Genomic DNA, 26,263 nt, shown 5'->3' with positions numbered 1-26,263 from the left:
TGTGGGGCTTTAAGGCCAGCTACATCGCTCCAGGTCACGGAAGATAACTTTTTAAAAACGCTTCTTTCCCTCCCAAAATCCACGGCAAGCTTCATAGTTCATCAGGAATGCGGCGTGGACTATTTGGAGGATCGAATCGCCATGGCCCCCCTTTTAAAATGGATATCAGTCTGGCTTAATCTAGAACTTGAAGTGAATCACGAAATCTTAAAGGACTGACTAATGCTAGATCACTGGGAAAAGATCCCTTGGTTGAAATATGTACAACAAATGTGTGAAAAGTTGGGTCGGCCTGAATTGTTCAACAAACCTTCCAGCCTGGTGAAAGGCGACTTGAAATGGGTTAAAACACTTTTTTGTTGAACAGAGGAATGGACAGAGAAGGTAGGGAGCTGATAAAGCCCTCTGTCAGGACCCACCAATTGATTGTTTCCTCTGGCCATGATCCGGAACTTTACCTTAAGGTCGTTAACAACTCCAACCATAGGTATCTTTTAACTAAGTTCCGATTGAACAAATTCCACTTATTAATTTCTGGCCGCCCTGGCTGGACCAGGGGCACGGATCTAGATCTGAGCAAATGTGACGGTTGTTCAATTATGGATACTGCCCACTTTCTGTTTTTCTGTGATCACTTTAAAGGCATTAGGAAAAAGTTCATTATACCCCTGTTAAAAGGGAAAGGATTTAGGCAAGTGAAGCCAGCTTTGTTGTACCTTCAACTTTTAGCTATAATTTGGGAAATCTATAATGCGGCTAAATTTTTAACCATAGCGGTGAGACTCAGTAAAAAGATCACTTGGTCCTAGACGATTCTTCACAAATGTTGATCATTGTAAACCTGAATCAAGTTTTTTAAATTCTTAATCTTTCATAATGACTTTTTTTTTAAATTATTGATCATTGTATATGCTGTTGTTTTTAAATTTCTGCCCTCATGTGCTGCATATCTTAATGGGTACTCCCTCCCTTTTTATGCTGTATTTTATCATTGTTATGCTGTGGACCTTTTTTCTTTTATGTCTGTGTACTTTTATGGTTTTTGTAAAATGAACCGAATAAAGTATTTCTTGACTACATAGAGACCTAAATTATATCCTGTGTCAAGGAGATCTGGTGCTGGTCAGCCTCTTTGGGAATTGCAAAGATGATCCCAACTATCATCCCCAACCCTATGTGATCACTAACATCAAGAACTCAATGGTCTCCATCTGGATGGATGATCATGTTATCACTTAGAGCTCCTCACAATTCAGAGGAAAACAAGGTGAACCCCTATGAACGTTTTCTGGTGGAGGGACAGTTCGATGCTTGAAGACACCTCTCAGAAATAGAATGTGCAGGCATCAAACACATCAGATGGACAAGAGGCAGACTTCATCCCAGCTGAGCCTGATATGGACTGTGAGTCAGACTCTATTGTTGTCTGAAGTCCTTCCTGTCCCTCATTCCTCATTTACCCAGCCTCATTCCTCTTCATTCTCTGAATCTTTCTCTGTGCCTCGGGTCCTTCGAGCCCCCCTCTCAACCTCTTTGAATCTTTAAGCCTTCAGAATGGATTGTCGCTAGCGTGGATTGCTCTGAATTTATGTTTAAGATGAGGTGTGGAGTTCCAACTTCAGCCTGTCCCTGGGGTCTCTTCCGGAGCACAGCAGCAGTTCCCCTGTGATAAGGAAGAGAGGTATTGGTAGGAGTCAAGGAGGGTAAGTGAGAAGTGCCCAAGAGCAGGAAAACACCATGCCGTTTGCCTATTTGTTCTCTGTGGTGTTCCCATAGATGGCCCTGGTGTGAAGGCACTGATTGTCGACCCATGGCTGATGTCTCAGCCACCGTCACTGCAGTGACAACAGAAGTAGATTGTATTTTTCAGGTATTTGTCTTGTTTTATGCCCTCGGCCAGCGTGCTTGTGGTAGGAAGGGTGCTGCCCTCCTCTTGGTTTTTGTGGGTGGCATTAAGAGGGCGAGTCATCTTTGCCAGGGGTCCACTCCTGCTTACACAGATACATGCATGGGAGTGTATCGCTACAGGGGGTTGTATTCCGCAGGGAACGTCTGCCTGTGGAATTGATCAACAAGTGATGTTTATTTCTTATCTGATGTAGCCGTGCCAAAGGTTAATTGCGGCATCCTATTACAGAAATAACAATCATTTGCTGGTTCTCCCGTGTCGCATCGCGTGTGTGTCTACCGAGATAAGATCACCAGACAAGACAAGAGAGTTGTCTGTTTCACTTGATCTGTTTTCCAAAAACACCAAGTGCAATCCATTGTTTTGAGATCATGGTCGGGGAGGGGTGCTGGGGGCGGGTGGGGCGGGGTGACATGAAACCGAGTCAAAGTGCTCTCCCCAGTGCGAATGATGTCCCTGGAGTCTATGATTGAAATACTCTCTTCGGCATCCACAGTCAAGGCTTTCGAGCTAAACCCCGTGATAATGCACGTCTGAAGTGCCTTCTTGAGAATAGCGCATCCTTCTGCGAATTAGGCGGGGGATCGGGTGGGGGGCGGGGGGAAGGGGGCACTTGCAAAATAAGAGGACCAGTGCCGGAACAGAAAAAAAAGGTCCGGGCATCCAATTAAACGTGGGCCCAATTAACGAATCAGACAGCTTAAGAAGTAGCCAACACATCAAAATCCGAGCAGTTTCCGACTTGTAAACACACGGTGTAAAGGGCGGCATCTTACAGGGTATGGGAGGGAGACTTCATGTATTTGTGATTGCTGCAGGCAATGCTTATGGCGATATATGGGAAATCAACAATAAAAAAACCGGCCCACCATACTATAAAACAGCCCCCCTCCCAAAAAAAAACACAGGCCCGCACATTGACCTATTAGACCCGACCTCTGGGCAGGCCCGGTTCTAGAGGGTGGGCCGGGTGGGCCAGGCCCACCCAAACATGAGCCTGGCCCACCCAAACATGATGTGAGCCGTTTTTTTACCCCCATCTGTGTTCGGGCGGGCTCTCCTGATCCGATTCAAGAGGCCGCTGCAGCCTCTGCGCAGCCCAGCACAGATTATCGCGGCCCATTGTCACATATAGAATGACAATGGGCCAAAGCCAGCAGGCACAGCATGTGGTGGGAGCTCCGGCCCTGGCCTTAGGGCGGAGGTCTTCAAACTGTGGGTCAGTGGCGGCAGTCCCAGGAGGGGGCAAATGCCTCTTTATGTACTGAAGAATGAAGATGACCTGGAAGAGCAACTTTTTTTTTTTTGCATTTCTAGGCTGTCTTCATTTAAAGTCAACAGCTTTGCTAAAAACAACACAATATTTGATAAGTATTTTGTTGTATTTTCACGTTCAGCAACTACACTTAAAATAATGCTCACGCCTACAAGTGAGTAAAGAGGTGTTAAATAAATGCACATTAAACTAATTGATGGGACACACACATCATGAAACTTGGTTAATGTGATACCCGTAGATGTCTGTATGAGAACAGTCACAAAATTGAATCCAGGATTGTGCAGTGCATAATAGTGATGTGTATTTATATAGTTTTGCGGTCCCAGCATGTAACAGAAAGCAATGTGAATATGTAGGGCATTATTCTCGAATTGTAATAAACACTGTATAACATAGGTTGCCACACAATGATTATGTGATCAGGGCCAATTGAATTATGTGGAAGGGGAGCACCATAGACAAATTATGCAGTATAATGCAGCACATTGTTTACTAGTATAAGTTAGTTATTTTGACATTTTTTTACTTGGTAGAACTGTCTGGGTAAAGATTTCACCCCATTAGTACCAATTTAACAGCCAAATACAGAAATAAGCTACTGAAAGTTGGCAAGTTACCCTTTGAAAAGGGCTTCCAATGCGCGCAAACACGTCACCATGTTTTGTAGTAACTTTTGATCCATTTGAGCTTCAATTATTTTTAAATCCTCATGTTATACTGCACGTTGTTGATTATGTGGCAAATACATAATTATGTGAAAAATGTCACAGATGCAGAATCGCATAATTCCAGCAGCCCTGTATCAGATAAAACAAGTGCTTTAGCAGCAGCAATAGCTAACCAGACTGTACCTATTGTAGACATTTTTATGACCATTAAAAGTACACGTTTTAAAACTCAACAACCTTACATTGCCTCTTAAAAAAAATTATTTTTTTGTCATCATGATGCTTCAAGTTATTCCATAAATGAAATCACATTAGACCCCCTCCTTGAACTCACACACAGAGGTACCTCCAGGTACCCATTAACACATCTGGGATGGTTGTTTTTACCAAAGGGTATGGGAAGTCTCTGCAAAATGGGCGCCTTAGTCCCCATACCTCAGCCAACTTGGCCTCTGTTTACATGCAGATGTCCTTTCAGGTGAGTTGAGAGGGTACACTGGAAGAGACCCTGCATTCAGGGGTTTGTGGGTTGAGTGGTGCTGTACGCGGTGAGGATTGAGTGGCGCTGTAGGCATTGCGGGTTGAGTGGTGATGTAGGCGTTGAGTGGTGCTGTACGCAATGAGGATTGAGTGACGCTGTAGGCATTACGGGTTGAGTGGTGCTGTACGCGGTGGGGGTTGAGCAGTGCTGTAGGCGTTGGGAGTTGAGCAGTGCTGTACGAGGTGGGGATTGAGTGGTGATGTAGGCATTGGGGGTTGAGTGGTGCTGTAGGAGGTGCACGTTTTCAGCAGGCACACTCCTTCAGCCATCAGTGTACGCTTCTACCAAGCACACACACCACCAGACGTCACTGCACGCTTTCACCAGGCACACACACACTACCAGCCATCAGTGCACAATTTCTACAGGCACATAAACCACCAGCCGTCAGTGCACACATAATTTGTTAACGCATCCACAATTAACTATTGTAGCAATCACAGTATGGCGCACTTTACTTTTAAACATATTCATCTAAAGCGCAGCATGCCACCATTGCTAAAAAAATAAATACACATTTTTTGGGCCTACAATTTATTGACTTTTGTTGCAATTGGTGTTGCAATATTTAGCAATGCCAATAGCTCAAATTGAATTATCCCGAGACCTATTGCATTGCAAATGCTTGTTATCATTATATTGACCATGGATGCAAGGCAACAATAAAAATGTCCAGATATCTGATGATTACTGATCCTGCTGGAGAGCAATCCTTTGTTGGTAGTTTTGAAATGCAGATCAACTGTATTTTATGTGGATAGCTCAGTGGGTTACTATCTTTGTCACAGTGATTCTTGTTTTACTTGCAGCTCAGAAGTTACAATCCTAACATAGAACAGTGACCTATGAACTGTCATCAAAGAGCTGAATACAAACCTGAATGGTTTAGTTAGAACTTCACATTTTGTTTGTGTTGAGATATAGGTAGAACTTCCTCAGTCTTTCATTATTCTAATGTTCTAATTAAACACCACCCCGCGTGCCCCCCCTGCCCCGTCTCCCTTGCCCCGCGAGTCATGCCGGCCACGAGTGCCGCAGTGGCCCACCCTAATGCACCATTGGCCCACCCAAATAAAAATTCCTGGAGCCGGGCCTGCCTCTGGGGCCTGCATGATTGTCTTACAGGCCAATGTGGCCCTGATGCGCCCCCCAGAGAAGGTTACGAGGTACCCCGAGTCTCTCAATGCTTACATATATTTATTGGCCCCTGAAGGATTGGGAGTCCAGTGAGAGGTTGGGGCCACCTGCACTGCAGGGCCCTTCGCGAGTTAGGCCCCTGGGGCCTTATTTATGAAGGCCTTGCGCCGCCAGTGCGTCACTTTTAAAATGGGAAAAAGTGACGCACCGGTAGCGCAAGGCCTTCATAAATAAGCCCCCTGGTTTGATGATGTGGCGCATTATGGCTTAATTCTTCCACTCAGCACTAATTTGCTAGAAAGGTGTAAGGGGAAAATCAGAGCAAATACAATTTGAAAATCTCTGTTCGTTTAACTCATTCTTGAACGAATCTTCGAGGAATATATTTCCCATGCTTGCTGTTAGGTGGGCCCCAACACCCCAAACCAGCTTTCGTTCCACTTAGTACTTTATGCCACTAGAGCACCAGAGCCTTTTCACGTTATCAGAGAAGCCCACTCTGCCATGGCTGCCTTGCTGTAAACCCAGAATCACTGGATGCTGTCCCCAAGGGCCGGCGCCATCTGGTCTCACAGAAACACGAGACACGCGCTTGCGTCTCAAAGAACATTTCAACATACTCGCTAATAAAATAACATTTGCAGTGAAAATGCCACTCCTGGGGATTGTAGACAAGAAATCGAACGACCAGCCCACCAGAGCTCTAAGTACTCGTCTAACCCCAGGGGGCGTTAGTCCCTAAAGTGGGAACGACACCAGATGTGGAACAGGGCGTCGCCGTCTCCCGCTTCTTCTTATTTCCTCTGTCAAGATGCTGCCTGACACGAAATCTGTGGGCTGGGTCACAACACACTCCTACACACCAGGAGCAATCTGCAATCAATGTACACCTCTCCATCAGACGAAATACCGTATTTTAAGACAGAGATAGGGCTTACAGCGTGGCCTGCCTTCTAATTACAATCTTATATAGTCCGAACATTTTGGCACTCATTTTAAAAACAAAAGAAGCGACCTCTCCTGGCCAAAAATAACCGAATTCAGATTATGACGTTCTTTCTGGACATTTCAACGTTTCATTGTCTCTGCATAGAAATACGTTTTAACATGTCTTCTTCTTACATGCGCTTGATAGAGTCTACACATTCTTTATTGTTGATTAAATCTGCTGTGTATTCAGCCTGCTCTTAACATAATTAGCTACTACTTAAGCTGGGGGTATTGGTTTCATTGTAATTCTGAAGCGCTAGCCGTTACAGGAACTTGCTTTAACAATTGTACTAAAATCTTCATTCCCCAGACACTTTGTTGAAAATGAGAGTGCAAGGCTTTCTATATTTTAAACAGTAAGTTATTGTTTACAGTGCTTAATTTGTAAAAAAAAAAACATAAGTGCTGGGACCCTAGAGATGAGGCCACCGCTGTTTGCACCACACATTGCCACTGCTAGCGCTGCCAATGAGAGAATTTAAACTACGACACACTGCTATAAATGTGACAATTCAGACTGTTCGATGCCCCCAGAGCTTTAAGAATTGTTTGGGTGGCAGGTATTAGTTGTTTTAAATGTATATTGAACCGATAAACGAAACAACAGTTTTTCTGCTCACATTTAAATGAGCAGCTGTCCTAAGTGCCGGCAATTAAGTGCTGGTGCTGAGTACCGGAAACCACCGGCTCAAATTAACCACTGATTTTGTTTGTCAAATGCTAATTTAGAGTGGGGCGTATGTTTGCGAACACCCTTATCGTACGTAGTCAGTTCTCTAATCTAATAGCCATAATATGGTACACGCCCTTTGCTGGCATCTCAGTTTTCAAGAAATATGTGGCAAGCACCACTCGAGCCTCCTTTGTATTTTAAAATATTTATTCTTCAGATGTAAATACAGATACAGGGAGAGAGGACTGTTCAAGTTTGGTTGGTTACTCTAGAAGCCTTTCAAGTATGTTCCTATTTTAGTCATGTCTCTTAATATTTTAATGCATGCCTAGATGGAATTCAGTTGTCAGGCACATTCCTCCCCTGCCCTAGCCCACCACAGCTTCCCCAGAGCAGCGAGACTTTGAAGCCAGAAATGGATTGTATGTATTTTGCCTATCAAAAATTAATTGTCTGATGTCCGTGTACTTTGTAGCTGCTTAGGTGTAATAATGTAAATGGTCATTCTATAGACAACTACTTGTTGCACTCCAATGAACCAAAGAATCCATCCATCTAAAGCTGGAATCTTTGGTCCTTATGTACAAAGTTTAAAGTTACAAAATCAGAAATTGTGACTAATAACGATTCACAATTTGCGATTCCCCAAATGGAATGTACAGAAATGGATTTCTTGGAAGTGGTCGCAATTTGCGTACCGATTTCTAACAAATCCATTTATATTTTGAGAACCGACCTATGTTATAGATTTGCAAAGCATATTTACTGTCGCAAGCGGCCTGATTCACAGAATCGGGCTATTTCCAACAGCAAAAATGCTTTTGCAATATGCAAACACCAAATTGCGGTTTGTTAACTTGTTACCTAATCGCAGTGAGCTTTTCTCAACAGCACATGAATACTGTTGTTTTTGCTTCTTCTCTAATAAAGGGTTTTGACTTTGCATGGAAGGACTGGAGCTTTCCTAGGGCCAAATGTACGACCCTTAAAATGTGTGAGTCGCAAATTGTGTCATTTTGCGACTCGCAATTTGCAACTCACAAATTGCAATTTACAACAGTGACTCAGACACTGTTTGCTATTCCTAATAGTGCCACAAATTGTATGCCTCATTAATATTCATTCATCCCAGGGATGGTGGTCTACTGGGGTCAGCAGAGCACCATGTCTGGGACTGCTTTTCAAATAAAGCAGTTGTGAAATTCAAGTAGGTTCTTAGTCAGATTTGATGACATTTAAGTAGGATTTTTTAGCAGTAAAGGACCTCATCCAACCATGTTCATATCAACTGACAAATGTCTCTACACACTCCTATGACATAGTAAAACTCTAGAATCAGTAAGACACATTACCATGGAGAATACAGAACAGAGAAAGATAATACCAAATAGGCAATCATAGAGGATTATTAAATAAGAAGAATATCACACATCTCCCTTCCTTATAATGAAACCAAATAAAAACACAAAAAAATAAAAATATATTACCTACTGGCGGTCGCCAGTAGGTAGTTATAGTTAGGACCTATTTTCCATAGGAAATCCACAACATTCTATTTGGAATAACTTTGGAGCTGGTGGACGAATCTTCGTGAATTTCTCTAAGAAAATGGCCTGCTCGGTTCCACTCCTTCCCTGAAAGTTTGGGGGTGATTAGTCAAGTGGGGGCCGAGAAAAAAGGGGGGTCCCAAACGTGTTTTCCCCATGCAATTTTTCATAGGGACCTTTAGCCAGGGCTACAGCCCGAGCGGCTGAACAGAATTACACAAAATTTGGCAGAGAGGTAGAGCTCTGTTCGCAGATTGTGCTTTTTGTTTAGCATAGGTAAAAAGGAAAGAGAGGGGCTCTTAACGACCCAAAGGGAAATAGAGCACCAATATACTTGAAAAGTAAAACAAGAGATTTCCCAATGGGAGATACTGTTTCCTGCTCATAAGTCAGGGCTCAACTATCAAACACCATTCATACCATTCATCTTTGTGGAACGGGGAAACACTCGCCAGAAAGGAAAACCACCCAGTCTAATAGTACTGTAAAAAATATACACTTTATTCTAAAATATACAACACTGATCAATAAGTGAAAGTTAAAAAAACATAAAAAACACAATGGAATGCACAGTTAAAAGCCACCTAATGTGGACGTGGAGAAAATTAGTCTAAAGAGACACTTATATCTGTCTTTAGTCTGTCATTTCGGACCCTCATTTGTCAACACTACGAGGAAAAATATTCCTATAGTTCCGTTAGAATGTTGGCAATGCCGAATATGACTTTGAAGTTGGCGTCGACGCGTTTCGGAAGCTTAAAAAATGATAATGGCTTCCTTCCTCAGGACAGTTTGTATACGTATTCTCCACAAGTTGATAGAAAACCGTAATTATTGCTATTTCCGTAAAGAGGCCACCAAATGTATAGTGATCCTCTGTTTCGCATCCGTAACAGTCACCTGGCTTTTTTTTCCTCTCCTACCTTAATGTGTGGAAAGATGTTTTTATCACGACACTCGTCTGTTTCAATAAAAGTATTTTTCATCGGTAGTAGGCTTAGAGCGGCCCTTATAACTCGCTCAGTGCGATGTTTGTTTGAAATTTTGGGTCTCACAGTTATTTCAGGTGCTGTTCTTAACCGAGATACGTAGGTCTTGTTCCCTGAATGGGGTTCTTGTCCGGCAACCGGGTAAAATAATACACGTGGCCGAGATACGTCGGTCTCGTTCCCTGAATGGGGTTCTTGTCCAGCAACCGGGTAAAATAATGCACGTGGCTAGTGTGTGCACACGGCTGGCTTTCCCGGTGCTAATTCTCGTGGCGTCTCTTCAATCACCGCTGTAGTAAGGATATGTTATGTTTTAACTGTGCATTCCATTGTGTTTTTTATGTTTTTTTAACTTTCACTTATTGATCAGTGTTGTATATTTTAGAATAAAGTGTATATTTTTTACAGTACTATTAGACTGGGTGGTTTTCCTTTCTGGCGAGTGTTTCCCCGTTCCACAAAGATGAATGGTATGAATGGTGTTTGATAGTTGAGCCCTGACTTATGAGCAGGAAACAGTATCTCCCATTGGGAAATCTCTTGTTTTACTTTTTGTTTAGCACACATACTGAAATCTGTTCAATGACGAACGCGAGCTGCATGCTGATTGGCTGTGAACTGTCTGTCAACACTCGAAACCAGGAAGTGTTGGCGGCCATCTTGTGCCTCGCTAGAACTGAGTCACAAGTAAACAGTAAAACAAAGTTGAGAAATAAGGGAAGGGGGTAGGGTAGAGACATTCTGACCCTCAAGGCTTGCTCAGGGGGTCGAACATGTATGTTTAGGCTCTATTTTTTTCTAAAGAAAAATTGCGGTGTACGCATATGGAAATACAAACAATTACGAGCAGGAGCTGCATGCTGATTGGCTGTTAATACTCCAAACCAGGAAGTGTTGGCAGCCATGTTGTTTGCCGGGAGAGCAGAGTCAGAAGAAAACAGTAAAACAAAGTTGAGAAATAAGGAAACGGGGCATGGTAGAAACATTCTGAGCCTCTAGTCTTGGTCAGTGGGTGGTACATGGATCTTTAGGCTCAATTTTTATTTAAAAAAAATAAAAAATTGCGGGGAACTCGTGCAGTAGTTGTACGCGGTGGAAAAGGTGAAAAAAAAGTAGAAGTCCATTTTATTCATTAGGTCCCGGGGGGGCAAATTAGGGGGGCAATTTTTCTGCATAATGGGGGCTTGTAACGTGCCCCGAGCACTGTGGAATGGAACTCCTCGGGTTTTATTTTGAAGTATGCGGGTGGGGGTTACGGACGCACTCCCCGCAGTCTCGGTGAGCGGCACCCCTCCGGTCTTTTAAATAAATATATGTTTTGAGCTCTCTTTCTCTCTCTCTCTCCCCGTACACATCGCGGGGAACACCACTTTTCTGGGGCAGTGATATGTAAAATGACCTTCCAGCTCCGGGTACCTGCATTGTCTGGAGTTTTTTTAATTAATGTTGGGAAGGTGGGCTTGATAATACGTCCTTGTAAATTCCCATAGAAGCCTAGGTTCTGGTGTGAACATGGGTTTCTATGGGAAATAACAAGGACGTATTATAAGCTCATTATTGCAGTTTTACCGGCAGTTTCCTGCCAATAAAACAGCGATAATTTTAATACCGGTCCTTGATAATATGCACCTAAGTTTACTGCTAAAAAAAAAAGAGCAATGGGACATATTATCAACAAAAGGCGATACATTATCGCCGCTTTTATTGGCAGGAAACTGCTGATAAAGCGGCGATATTGGGCTTGATAATATGCCCTTGTGAATAACCATAGCAGCCCAGGTTAACATCAGAACTTGGGCTGCTATGGGAATTTACAAGGGCCCATGGTTTTTTATTAATGTTGGGAGGGTGGGCTTACGTCTTATATTATCAAGGACCTATGTTACAATTATCGCCGTTTTATTGGTAAGAAACTGCCAATAAAACAGCGATAATGACCATGAAAATACGTCCTTGTTAATTGCCATAGAAGCCTAGGTTCTGGTGTTAACATGGGCTTCTATGGGAAATAACAAGGCCGTATTTTCATGGTCATTATCACCGTTTTATCGGCATTTTCTTGCCAATAAAACGGCAATAATTGTAACATAGGTCCTTGATAATATGCACCTAAGTTTACTGGTCAAAAAAGAGCAATGAGCCATATTATCAACAAAAGGCAATACATTATGGTCACTTTTATGTGCAGGAAACTGCAGATAAAGCGGCGATAATGGGATTGATAATATGCCCTTGTGAATAACCATAGGAGCCCAGGTTAACACCAGAACCAGGGCTGCTAAGGGAAGTTACAAGGGCCTATTATAAAGCACATTATCGCCGCTGTATCAGCAGTTTCCTGTCAATAAAAGCGGCGATAATGTATTGCCTTTTCTTGATGATATGCTCGTTCATTTCTATGATAGTATGTAAAGCTTTTCTTCTTTGTTGGTGTAGCAGTTGTACTCTCTTCGCATGCTCAGCGTCGTTTTGAAGCCCACGTTTTCTTTTTCTTCAAGTTCAACAAGCAAACCTTTCTTTATATCAGTTAGTAAATCTGTCGCTTTCTTTTTCCGGTTCGTGTGTGTCATCCGCTGCTGTACTTTTGTACAGTATTAATAGTCATATTCTAAGGGAAATAACAAGGCCGTATTATGAAGCTCATTGTCGCCGTTTTATTGGCAGTTTCCTGCCAATAAAACGGCGATAATTTTAACACCGGTCTTTGATAATATGCACCTAAGTTTACTGGTCAAAAGAAGAGCAATGAGCCATATTATCAACAAAAGGAGATACATTATCGTCGCTTTTATCGACAGGAAACTGCTGATAAAGCGGCGATAATGGGCTTGATAATATGCCCTTGTGAATAACCATAGGAGCCCAGGTTAACACCAGAACCTGGGCTGCTATGGGAAGTTACAAGGGCCTATTATCAAGCACATTATCGCCGCTTTATCAGCAGTTTCTTTTTTATATTTATTTGAAAGGTAGTGCCGAGGGGCCAAACGTTGATTAGGTAGTCCGTCCACCGCCATTTTAGTAGAACTCAGTAGTTTTCAATCCTAGCTTTGACTATTTTAGTATAGTATTTCAACATTATTTTTATTGTGGGCCGTCATACCCCTCCCCCACAAAATAAAAGAAGTATGTTCGTTTTTTTAAATAACTTTTATTAAACAATAAATATAAATGAAACTCAATTATAACTATATTAGAACTGGAAAAATAACTTCAACAATGTTATAAACAAATTGTGAAATGGATTCCAAAAGAGTTTAGAATTATGCAGATGTGAATAAATGAGCTGAGGCATTATGAGAAAGTGTCGCTAAAGTGGCGATAATGGGTTTGATAATATGCTCTATGGAATTCCAATCGAAGCTCATGTCTAATTTCCTTCACATCTAACATGAGCTTCGATTGGAATTCCATAGAGCATATTATCAAACCCATTATCGCCACTTTCCTGCCGATAAAGTGCTGATAATTTTGTCGCCCAGGCTTGATAGTATGGCCCTCTCTTGTTTCACAAATAAAGCTAACTCCACAGTTTTACGAGTGCAGTGTATCTGGTATATTTCAGTTGTTATAGTGCTGCGTTCAAGTGGTGTCTATATGGAAGGGCCTACGGCGTTATTGACGCCCGTTATGGCGACTTATTTCTAATGCATTCCTATGAAGGCTTTGTAGATCTAGGCTGCTGTGCTTACCTTGTATAAAGAGTGCAGACACTGGAGTTCACAACTCCACTTGAACTCTGCTTCTATACATCAAAGTATATTCAATAAGTTGTAGATAATTCCATTGCTGTTGCTCGATAGGCCGTAGTTGCTTCTGAACGATGTTTGCTGAAGGAAACAAAAGGACATTTTGATTAGTCATCGTAAACTGAGTTGCGTAACTACTATCAAAAGTGAATTTTAATGTGGGTTCTTAATATTCCGTAGTTAAGACTGTTGCAGCTCCAGCAAACAAAGGAAGATCAATAAGTTAATAGAGGCCTGGGACGGCCTCGTGACGCAGAAAAAAAATTAATAATAATAGAGGCCTAAGCACGTGGCGTTGTACAGAAATACGACACAGACATTTATGCAGGCACACTTTTTAAGATTAGAGGTGTATAGGACCTCATGACTTATAAAGAAATATTTCAATTATGTAAGTACAATTTAAAAACGTTGAGGGGTAGGAAAGCCATAGGAAGGATAACAAAATAGTATTATGCATATCCAATTTACAGTGGAGGCTGATGTTTTGAAGTCTTCTCTTACCTTTGTTTTTGTCGTCTTTTGTCGTGTCTTGAAAGGCTGTAATTTTGCTGACTCTGGGGTGTTTTCGACAGTCTGTGTGTCATCGCAGCAGAGGCAGGCAAAAGACAGCGTGCTCACATCAGTGCCCGCATTATATGGCAACCGCAGGAGCTGACCAAACCAAGCCCAGGGCCGTCATTGGTAGCGTTTTCGCGGTCTGCAAGAATGATGGCCCTGGGGGACATCCCATTGGCTAATGTATTGGTTTCCAGGCTAAATGATAGCAAGCATGTTTGGTGGTGGCATGTATGTAGTGTGGGCGGGCGAGCACCGCGCATGTGCAAGTATGAGTGTGTGCACTAACAATTAACAACAGAGAGAGATGGGGGCGGTGTTATAATGTACGCAGAGGCAGGCCCAGAATCAGATCTGCAATGAGTCAGCACTTCTAATCATTCTCTTTAGCGCACCCTGAGCTCTGATTTGTCACTGAAAGGTGATCGCACCATAGTTTGTACTGCTTATCATACTCAGCATGTACCCGCGCATACAGTACGAATAAGCTTTGACGTCACGTGTCGCATTAAAGCTTCGGTGTGACGTCATGTGCGGCGTTCTGTATGCGAAAGGGGGCAATATTTCTACTTGGTTTAAAACATGTATGTATTTAATGTACATACTAAGGGCAGACATTTGGGATAACTATGATTTTTTTTAAATACTTGTAATAATCATATATTACTTTTAAAAAGAATTACACAAGTCGCGGTAGAACATCATGCGTACTCGTATTGAAAGAGTTGCGCAAGCGCATCATAAGCGTACGCAAAGCCATGTGACTTAAAAATTAGAGATTTGTTTGGTGCATAACTTTTCCTTTTGCGACTGTTGAAAGTTCCGCCCATAATAATTATTCGACTTTGACTTTCTAAGAAGAATCATTTGTTCTGAGAATCTTCTCAAATAGAAGGAAGATCACAATAATAAGAGCAATGGAGTCATCTTCCAGCAGTTCTTCAGAGGGAGATTTTATTCCTGAAGAACCTCCAAAGAAGAGGAAACAAGCTCTAATTTGGAAGTTTTCCACTTTTCCAGAAGGTCAAAAAAAGGTTAATGCTCCAAAAGTAACTTGAAAAATTTGCGAAACAACTCTTTCAAGGGGTGATCCATGTAAAAAATACTCCTTTGGCACAGCAAATATGGTGCGACACGTGAAGAATTTGCACCCCAAGAACTTTGCTCGAGCTGCAAGACGGAGGTTCATGAGAACCCAACTGCTGCTACACCAAGCACATCAACTGCGGCAGCAGCATTTTCAGCAAGCAGTCCGCACTCACATATTGATTCTGACTTTGCTAAAGTTAAAATTCTATGCATTTATTGCAATAAACTTTTGTGTGATGGGGAACAGTCTATAGGCTTGATGAAACGCAGGATGCAGGATCATTGCTGCCCTTGAAATTAGTTGTTCTTTTTTTTATTCTTTTGTTCCGCTTGGAATTTGTTGAGAAAACCCAAAAAAATACAAAACAAAAAACCCAGTTCTTTTTAGAACTACCTTCACTGGTCAAACAAAGAACTATATTTCTATGTTAGTGTGTAAAAGTTTGTCAGAAGGAATGTGTAGTTCATAAATGAATGAATGAATATGTTACTAGTGTATGGAGAATGTGAAAGTGCAGAACTATAAGGAACTGCTACAGCATAAATCTATAAGGTATTTATCTATAGTATATTGTAGTATGTCTGAAGCACTTGAATGTATCATATGTACATAAATATGTTACAAGTCTATGTTTCAATTAGCGCTGCTGGTGAAAGTGCCTGGGTGAATTTGTATGTCTTAGGGATGTATTTACAATCCCCTTGTGCCTCTTTTACACAGCCGTTGTGTCACTTTTGTGACACAGCGGTAGTGCAAAAGATGTGCCATGGTGTGTGGTATTAACAATGTGACGCATCTGGAGGGTGTATTACATTGTAAAGCGTTGCGCCAGAAGAGGGTTTCTTGTGCAGAAGGGGGTGCAGCAAGGCTTCCCAAAAAGTGACTGAGTGAAATGTATAACATTTTATTCAGTGACATTTGAGCTTATTCTGTGTCAAAACTTTGCACATGCTTGAAGCAGGTGTAAGGATTGATACAGCATTGTGAGCATAGGGCCCCAAGAGAATTGCTGGAGCTGTGTTACCGACGTCAAGCAATAATTCACCCAAAAATTACTTTGCAATTTAGTTTTGTTATTATTTTATAATAAGAATATGAAATATATTTAAAAAAATGAAATAAATATAAATATTTATATTAAAAATATAAGAAATTAGTATAAAAAGAAAGACATTATAATTAATACATTTATAAATTATCATTTACAAAACCTATGAAATTCACTGAAAAAACCATAGGTTTCACACATGTTATAGTTAGCAATTAGCATTTAAAAAACCATGCAAATTCGTTGAAAAAACCATAGGTTTCACACGTTATAGTTAGCTGAACTGTTCTCTCATACAAAACCTTTGAAATTCCTCCTATATAGTTAGCTCAGCTAACTATAACTTGTGCGCCCGCGATGCACTGCTGATGACGTCACATATTTACATCACTCATGACATGGTCAGTGACATCACTCATGACATCACTAATGACATCTCATATGACATCCCTGATGACATCACTGATGACATCATCCTTGTGGCAGACCTCCTCTTACTGTAATATAACTTTTGATACACACGATCAAAAATAGAAACTACAATTTTCAAAAAATTGAGATATAAATTCCAATTAGAACAACCTATTGAGTAATCCCAAAATCTACATACACATCCACTCATTCACCAACAGTTCTATATAGGCACTCATACATGTAGTCACTCATCATATGTACTCATACACCTATATATCTTGTTATACACCAACACCTATCTATAGAGTTACTCACACACATACTCACACATGCAAATAAACTATCAAATATCCATTTACTTGCATATACAGCTATATACCACCACTGCACTAACTTCTACAGAATCGTAGACATACTTACTCTCTTAAACAATCACTTATAGTAACATATACTTATTTATACAGGAAGTCTTAGAATCTGTCGGTCTCAGATATACTCACTTATATACATCAATACTCACATATACTAGTTTAAAACATATGTAGTTACTCATAAAGATACTATTGAGACAGTCATTCACTCACTAACACACCCATACACACAGTCAATCACCCATACAGTCCTGCACACATACTGTCTTCAAAACACATGCAAACAGTGAGTCAGTCATTTATGCATCTGTGCGCTAAGTAATACTCCCCACCAAACCATACAAACACTCATTTTGGTACTCAAAAAAAACAACTAATAACCCATATACACACTCATGTAGCTACTCACCAACCCATGCAGCCACTTATATACAAAGTGAGACACTGATACAGATATTTAAATATTTAAAGATTACTCGCTAGTACACCTATTCAGTAAGATATACTTAATAAGTCAGTTATAAATCAATTTTACGAAAAAAACCCATCCATTTAGACATTTATTTACCCATTTATTCTTCCACCGACATTTAGATATACATATATAAAAAATATATATTTTTCAGAAAGACACACATTCACTGGATGATGTCATCAGTGATGTCATCAGGGATTTCATTTGAGATGTCATCAGTGATGTCATCAGTGATGTCAGTGACCATGTCATGAGTGATGTAATATGTGACGTCATCGGCAGTGCATTGCAGGCGCGCAAGTTATAGTTAGCTGAGCTAACTATAAAGGAGGAATTTCAAAGGTTTTGTATGAGAGAAATGTTCAGCTTACCACAAATACCACCACCACCACCAATACCACCACCACCACCACCAATACCACCATCACCAGTACCAATCTCACCACCAATACAACCACCACCACCAACAATACCACCATCACCAGTACCAATATCACCACCAATACCATACTACGACCAATACCACCACCACTACCACTACCAGCAATACCACTACCAAGAATAGCACCACCATCACCAATATCACCATAAATACCACCACCAATACCATCATCACCACCAATACCACCACCAATACCACGACCAATACCACCACTAATACCACCACCAATACCAAAACTACCACCACAAACACCAATACTACCACCAATACCACCACCACTACCAATATCAACACCACCCATACCACCACACCACCAAAACCACCCCACCACCAGTAACACCATCACCAAAAATACCACCACTAATGCCACTACCACCACCACAAATATCACCACCATCACAAATATCAACTCCACCAATACCACCACCAATAAAACTACCAATACCACCACCACCACCACCACCACTACTACTACCAATACCACCACCATCACCACAACGAATACCAGTACCAGCACACCGTTACCGCCTCCAATACCACCACCACCACCACCAATACAACCACCACCACCACCAATACCACCACCAGTACCACCAATATTACCAATACCACCACCAATACCACCATCACGAATACCACAAATACCACCACCACCACCAATACCACCACCACCACCACCAATACCACCATCACCAGTACCAATCTCACCACCAATACAACCACCACCACCAACAATACCACCATCACCAGTACCAATATCACCACCAATACCATACTACGACCAATACCACCACCACTACCACTACCAGCAATACCACCACCATGAATACCAATATCACCACCAATATCTTTTTTCTTATAATGCCTCCAAACTGTGGAACTCGTTAACACCTGCCATTCGGGCCCAGCCCAAACATCTGCCTTTCCGTAAACTGCTGAAAACTTGGTTATTTCCTTCATTTAGCACACTCACCAGCACTGGGACGCTTATGGGCAGCCATCTGCTTTATAAATCCTATTTCATTTCATTCATTCATTCATTCATTTCATTCATTCATTCAATACCACCACAGCAAATACCACCACCAATATTACCAATACTACCACCACCACCACCAACATCACCACCCCCACCAATACCACCACCACCACCACCAATACCACCACCACCAGTACCAATACAAATACCACCACCAATACCACAACCAAAACCACCACCACCAACACCACCACCACTAAAAATACCAATACCACCACCACCAATACCACCAATACCAGTACCAGCAATACCACCACCACCAATACCACCACTACCACCAATACCCCCAATACCAATACCACCATCAATACCACCACCACCAATACCAATACTGCCACCACTAATGCCAATACCACCACCAATACCAGTACCACCACCACCAATACCAGTACCAACAATACCAATATCACCACCAATACCACCACCAATACCATTACATTCAATACCATTACATTCAATACCATTACCGCCAATACCACCACCAATACCAGCACTACCAATACCACCACCATCACCAATACTACCACCACCAATGCCAATACCACCACCATGACCAATAAGACCACCTTAGCGCCTCTCACTCACTAGTAATGCAGGGCACTGTCGAGGCCGGAGCTACAGCCCAGACCATCCATCCCTCTCTCCATGCCTGCCATAGAGCACAGCCCACCCTGCATTAGGAGGTAAATCCAGGGCCCTACTATAGCTGGAGTGTTTTTTATTAGGCCAAAGATAGCAATGACATTACGCAATGCCACATTGCACAATCAAATCATGTAGAGGGCAGGAAATAGCCCCGCATTTCCCACTCTTCCACCAGAGCTGCGACAGTATAATCACAGAGCAAAAGGTGGTGGAGCACTCTGTGAGTGTTTAGATCTCAGATCATATCATATGTAACTCTCACTTCACACCTTGTGTCTTGTAATTTACAACTGCACTATTCATCACTATTTTGAAGACGTCGCAGGCCGATCTCTTCCTCTGATATTTACAATCTAACAAGTGGTCGAGTAGACCCTTTATTGCAATGCAAAAGGTCTCGCATTTGCGAGACTTTAAGCTATTAGTATTGTATATTACAATGCCTTTAATTTATGTTTTAAAACCCAAAACATAAATGAAAGGCATTGTCATTTACAATGCCAATAGCTCAAACTCGCGTGATTGCGAGACTTATTGCATTGCAAATGCTTGTTTTTAAATACATCAAAACGGGATTCATTTAAGAAAGAAAAATGAAACGTTTCTGTTTCATTGTTTAAGGGCAGGTAGTGGTCCCTGGGACCTCTGCCTGCTCTTGAAAAATATTTTTGCAACCATTCACTGAGGGGAAGGCTTCCCATGAGGACCCCTTCCTGTTTGCAAGTGGCTTACCACTTACTTGAAGTAGGTGGTAAACTGAAAGCGTTTTGCAGCCGCAAATGTGGTCGCAAAACAATGATACATTCCATTGTGACTTGCTATTAGGAAGGGATGCCCCTTCCTAATAGCAAGGGGGCCGATTCACAGAACTAATCTTACCACTACTAAACTGAGACAAAATCCAAATTTTAAGGCATTTAGTAGTAGTAAAGTTAAGAGTCCTAACTTTACTACTACTAAATGCCTTCTGTGAGTACCAAAAGTGGTAAGTTTAGGATTTTATCTCAGATTAGTACTGTGAATTGGCCCCAATATTCGCAAACGCTATATTGAGAGTCACAATTCACAAAATAGCATTTGTACATGCAAGGACACTTTTTGCGTTCGCTAATGGGCCAATTTCCCATTTGCAAACGCAAGAATGGTTGTACATATGGCTCCTAGTATTTAGAACTAAGATGTACCTAACCAAGGACAACCTAGCTGTTCCAGACTGCTGTGTATAAAATGTTACAATTCACACCACCTGAATAGTCTCATGGAATCTCTGAATCCAATGTAATAGTAATATGAGAGAATCTTTAAATGTATTTTGTAATAAAATGTTTCTTGGTGCCTGTCCCTCATTGGCACACATCCTGAGAACCATGTACTTGTCGAGTAATGTGTAAAGTACTTTTTCTAAAGTCTTATAATAGGACCTGCATTTCCTCTGCTGACAGAATGTTCTTTTTTCCACTCTTAGAAGGCGAATCTGTGTTGGATTTATTATTGGAGTGTACTGAGTTCTTTGTACTTATGATCTGTATTCTTTGCTGCTAACCTTATAGATGATAAAATTCATGCATCTACTTAAATAATTCTTTATTTAAAGCCTTAAACATTGACCCATGTTTGTCATTCTTTTGAGACTGCCATTATCTTGTTCCTAAACTGGAGCAACTAGTATTAGAGACGGGTCCAATAGGGGAGCTTCAAAGTTCATATAGGGATTATACTGCTCCTGGTCCGAGCTGGTGGCGTGTTCAGAAAAGTTGAGGTGAAAAAGATGTGTGCCAACAGATTTGGTGGCTGAGTTGATGGTTCTGGCTGGATCTGACCAGATTTAAATGAAGTCATTTGGATATTGAGCCAATTGCTGCACCTTCATGGTTCAGGCAATTTCATCCTGAGATTCAAATTAACCTTGCCCCAACCTGATATTGGTTCCTGAGCACGAGGTGTGATGAGGGGCATCAACCTGTACATCCAAAATAACTGCTACACTGGCAGATAGGAGTTACCACCAAGTAGGTACTCCAAATCATTGGACCTATCCACATCCGGACGCCAGAGCTCAACCACCGTAGCAATGGGTATTTCACTGTCATTGTCAACCCCAACTGTTTCCCCTATTGCGACTGCTGTCAACACGTCCTAGAGTCAGACAATTCTGAGCCTCCCTCAGGACCTCACAGAGATGTCCAGTGTGATAGTGTCAGGCCCACCCCGGGGAGAGGCTTTGACAACTCTGTAGCAGGAGGTCCCATGATCACTGTGACATTACCACTCAATCCACAATTTAAGGGCTGACGCTGCAAAAATTAAATGTCACCCAATTAAAATCTGAATGTGATGACATTGTTAATTCGTAATGTAGGGTGAACTTCCTAGGACACTATGATGAGAGCGAGTTACGTTGCATAAGTACGAAAGCTGCAAGAGTGGTGCGAGAAGCATGTGCAAAGATGCAGAAAGTGGCAGACGAATGTGGATTTGATTTGACACAAAGAAAGAAGTTTCAAAAGAATGTGAGGATGATGATGGGTAACAGGAAATTGAAACTGTTGAAGGCGAGGGGGTTAAAAACAAGTGTGGGGTGGTTGATTGGGTACATCAGGCACTGGAGTGAGACTGAGAAATTCAGGGAGTTATGTCCAAGAAGGAGAGGGTCAAGCTGTTGGAAAGTGAATCATTAGCAGTGGTAAATATGCATCTACCACGGGCAATAAAGACGATAACACAATCTAGGGCTCAGTATAGGTCTCAATAAATTATTCCGATGCACAACCCCTAGTAGCTTGGCTGCGAGCAGGCAGGCTTAATTTAGGGGACAGGGATTTAAAGCATTTAAAAACACAAATTCAGTAAATAATTAAGACACAACACACAATGAAAATCCCTCACCAACTTATAGAAATGGGAAATTATTTTATCTTTAAAATGACACCAAAACATAAAATATCCAATGTAGGGAAACGGAGATATGATTTTTTAAAGAATTGCCACTTTATAGTGCTTAAAAGTGAATATAGGACCACTCTGGGACATTTGGTCGCACTTGGCCGGAACAAATTCAAAGTTTCAGGCCAATCGCAATGGAGCCCTGGCCAGATACACTAAGCAGGTGGCCCTGGTTAAAAAGTTTACCTTCACGCTTAGAAGCTTTTCTGGGGTTTTTACTCAAAGGTTCTCCAAACTTCAGGAGGTGTTTCCTGAAGGTCTCCTGGGGAGTTCCAAGTGCCCACAACACAATCCAAGGGTCTTGATCTCCTGCATGGTCCTTGGAAGGTTGGGAACATAATTCCCACAATGCACTTGGCCCAATACTTAAAAGGGTACTGGATGCACTTCAGGCTGGGGACTCTTGGTGGTGAGGGTGCAGGGGAGTTCTGTTAACCTGTAGCTAGCAGGGAGTCCACTCTTTAATCCTTTTGATGTAAGGTACATCTACAGGGCTGTAGTTCCATATTGTGCAGCAGGCCAAGTCAGTCAGAATGCAGGGCCTCTTGGTGCAAATCAAGCTTCTAGCCTGGCAATCCTTCTTCTTCTCTTAGTTTCAAGCAGCATATCTGAGAGGCTCTGCATGACTTACAGATTTATTCACTGTTCACTGGGGTCAAGAAGGAGAGTGCACCTGTCCAATGAGGTGCAGTGCAACACCCCATTTAGAGGCCAGGAGCCCTTTCCCCACTTCATGTGTGCACCGGGGTGTTCCTGAGGTCATTTTAAAAGCAGCCTTGCAGCACTGTTTTTAAAATTAAATTAACTGCAAACTCGACTTTGGTAGTAGGGGCACTTAAAAAGTGAGTTACATAATCTTGACATATTAGGTACCTTCAGTGTCTCCCTAGGGCATCCCGGGGGGGGGGGGGGTCATATAATATTAAGCAAGGTCCTTGTAAAGGTTGTTTTATGTGCACTAGAGATAGAGAAATTGCACATTTTGCTTTCCCCATTATAAAAAAGTACCTCGCAAAATCGTCTTTGTTGCTATGAGCACTGTTGAGTGAGGATATACACTAGTTTTGCATGTTCAGGACTCACAAGGTTGTTCCTGGGTGTCCCAGGAGTGGGGGTTATGTAACTATAAGCAGGGCCCTTATATAAATATGTTTTATGAGCCCTGCTGATGGAATTGCACATTTCATTCTCCCCATTGTATATGCCTAGACCCATAGGATAACATTGCAATTGTTGATGCCCCCCTTGAGAAAAGAAGTAGAAGTTATTGGTATTACAAATCAGCAGCATACAAATCAGGTCACTGCCCTAGTTCCACAAAAAATTGGAGATATTAAAGAAAAGCACCAGTTTGTCATGTGTGATTCAAGCCCTGTAAAGGTGCTAGGGAGGGGCCTCAACTGCAAACTCAATTGTGTCATCTACTGCACGCAAGACTTCGTGGATAAGCTTGTCCCACAGTTCTTCTTTTTTTGTTTATTTGTTCCCATTTCTTCCTTTTTAGCAGCTGTTTTGTTTCCAGTAGAACGTTTTGTAGGTCATGATTGAACCCCTTGACCGCAGCGCAAATTCCGCTGCGGTGCTGGGGAAATAATGACTGGGTGGGTTCGGACGCCCCCCCTAGCCGTCCTTCGCACACGCTCACTGTGGCGTTGGACTGCCGGGGGCCATCAGACGCCAGCAAGCGGTTAACGGATCTTCCCGCATGTGCCTCAATGTTCGGTTTATGATCTGCTTTTGCATTTTCAATTCTGTGGGGAATTGTGATTTGGTCGATTCTCCCTTTTGGTGGTTTACTCTGTTTGAGGATCCTTTTAATAGTTTCTCTGCAACAGCTAGGTTGAAGTTTTGCCGTACTTCTACTGGTTTTGTTGTGAGACTTTCAACTTGAGCGTGAATCATTTTTGCCTTAAGAGATATGGTGCTGGTGTTTCTTGGATTGCATCTAAGCCGCTTGAGATTTGCGGCCGCTCCGATGTTGATACCTATGGATATTTCTATCTTGGGGAGTGAGTTAACTTTTATTGCTGCTTCTTGAGGCAAGTGTTTGCTATGTTCACTGGCCCCTATCCTAAACACCGTTAGTGTACCAAGCATATTTAAGGATGTGAATGTATAATCCAAATGGAAAGATTTCTGTTTTGAATGAAATGTTGCGATTGGTGGGTCGTCCTCCTTGAAGCTCCCTTTCCTCACGTTTGCTAGCTAAGCCATTGATGTTCCAGATACATATGTTAGTTTGTCTGCACTTGTCCAAGGCATGGCGTGCTGAATTTTCCTCCAGTTTTGTGAGCTAACCGGCAGAAGGTGACGTGGGTCGCTTAGATCTTGTGCTGGAAAAAAGGTTTTTGCATCTTGAGAGTATGCTCTTGGGGAAGTACTCCTTGCTGCCTTTAATACAGAATTGGTGTTTTTCTGAGGTGGTGTCCCAGTGGAAGGTAAGAAAGGTGTTGGATAGGAAGGCTGCTTTTCAATTTCATGTTTTATCCCCACTGCTTAAATGTAAACACTTCTTCCATGATTTTTTGACTATTTCTGTGGTGTTCTAGGTCACTTTGGTTGTTTCGAACATTGTATATTGTTGTTTGAAGAAGATCCGAGGAGCCAATTGCGGGTTTTAGTACTAATGAAGTATTGGAGAAAATAAAAATGGGGAGGGACTGTACAATTAGATCTTTTTATGCATGTCTAGCAAAAAGTAAAATGGATGACTTAGAGAAAGTTGGCAACAAATGGATCGAAAAATTGGGTGGGGAGACTGGAAATTTTCAAGAATCCCTGGACATGGGATGTAATGTTCTGTGCTCAGGTCCCATGCAATCGCAACATTATAAGACTTTATTCTCGTTGTACCATACTCCCGCCAGGATAGCTAAATGGGGAGGCACCACTGGCACCACCTGTCCACGTTGTAATGCAGGGGATGCAGACATTATCCATATGTTTGCTACCTGCCCTCAGCTTTATTCACTGATCAAAAATACGGAAGATTTTCTTAGTAATACTCTTGTCATACGAACCAAAATGACACCCATGATGATACTGTTCGGGAGAGATAATCAAGTTGGTTCTGATCAGAAGGAATTCATGTTTATAGCCACCGCAGTTATGAGATTAACAATAGCAAGAGCTTGGCTAGACAAGGTACCCCCAGGAATGCATGTATGGTTGGCAAATTTACTAGCTAGTTATAACCTTGAGAAAGCTATTTATGCACGCAAGGGGAAAAGGGGTAGGAGACTTGGGCTCAAAATCTGGGAACCAATAATCAAATGGAAAGAAAGGATGGCAATATAAGATACTGAAACAGTATATGAACTTTTGAACTGTAATTTATATGGCAAGATAAATCTATATTGCTTATATTGTTTATATTATGTTAAACTTCAAACCAGCGAAATTGGAAATTTTTGATGTATAAAATATACAAATGTATGATGTAAAATACAATGTGCATATTAAGAAAAAGGAAAAATAAAAATTATTTTAGAAAAAAAAAAGATCCGAGGAGCCAATATTTTCTAGGCTTATGATCGATGTAAAAGCTGCAGCATATTTCCTCTGTTCAATATGTTGTCTCTGCCTCGAGACATATATGCTGGAGTAAAAATAATTGTGGTCATCCCTGTGCTGTACTACAGTTTACATTATACAGGATCACTCGCTTCCGGTTTGACCGGACTGGGGAAAGCGGCTTAGGCTGCCGCTTGTGGGGCAGGTTTGTTGCTTGCGTCACTGCCTTTCTCTTCATAGGAC

This window comes from Lissotriton vulgaris, chromosome 3_2 (assembly GCF_964263255.1).
Source record: "Lissotriton vulgaris chromosome 3_2, aLisVul1.2, whole genome shotgun sequence".
Taxonomy (NCBI): Eukaryota; Metazoa; Chordata; class Amphibia; order Caudata; family Salamandridae; genus Lissotriton; species Lissotriton vulgaris.
The sequence above is the reverse complement of the archived record's forward strand: the minus strand, read 5'-3'. Positions refer to the sequence as shown.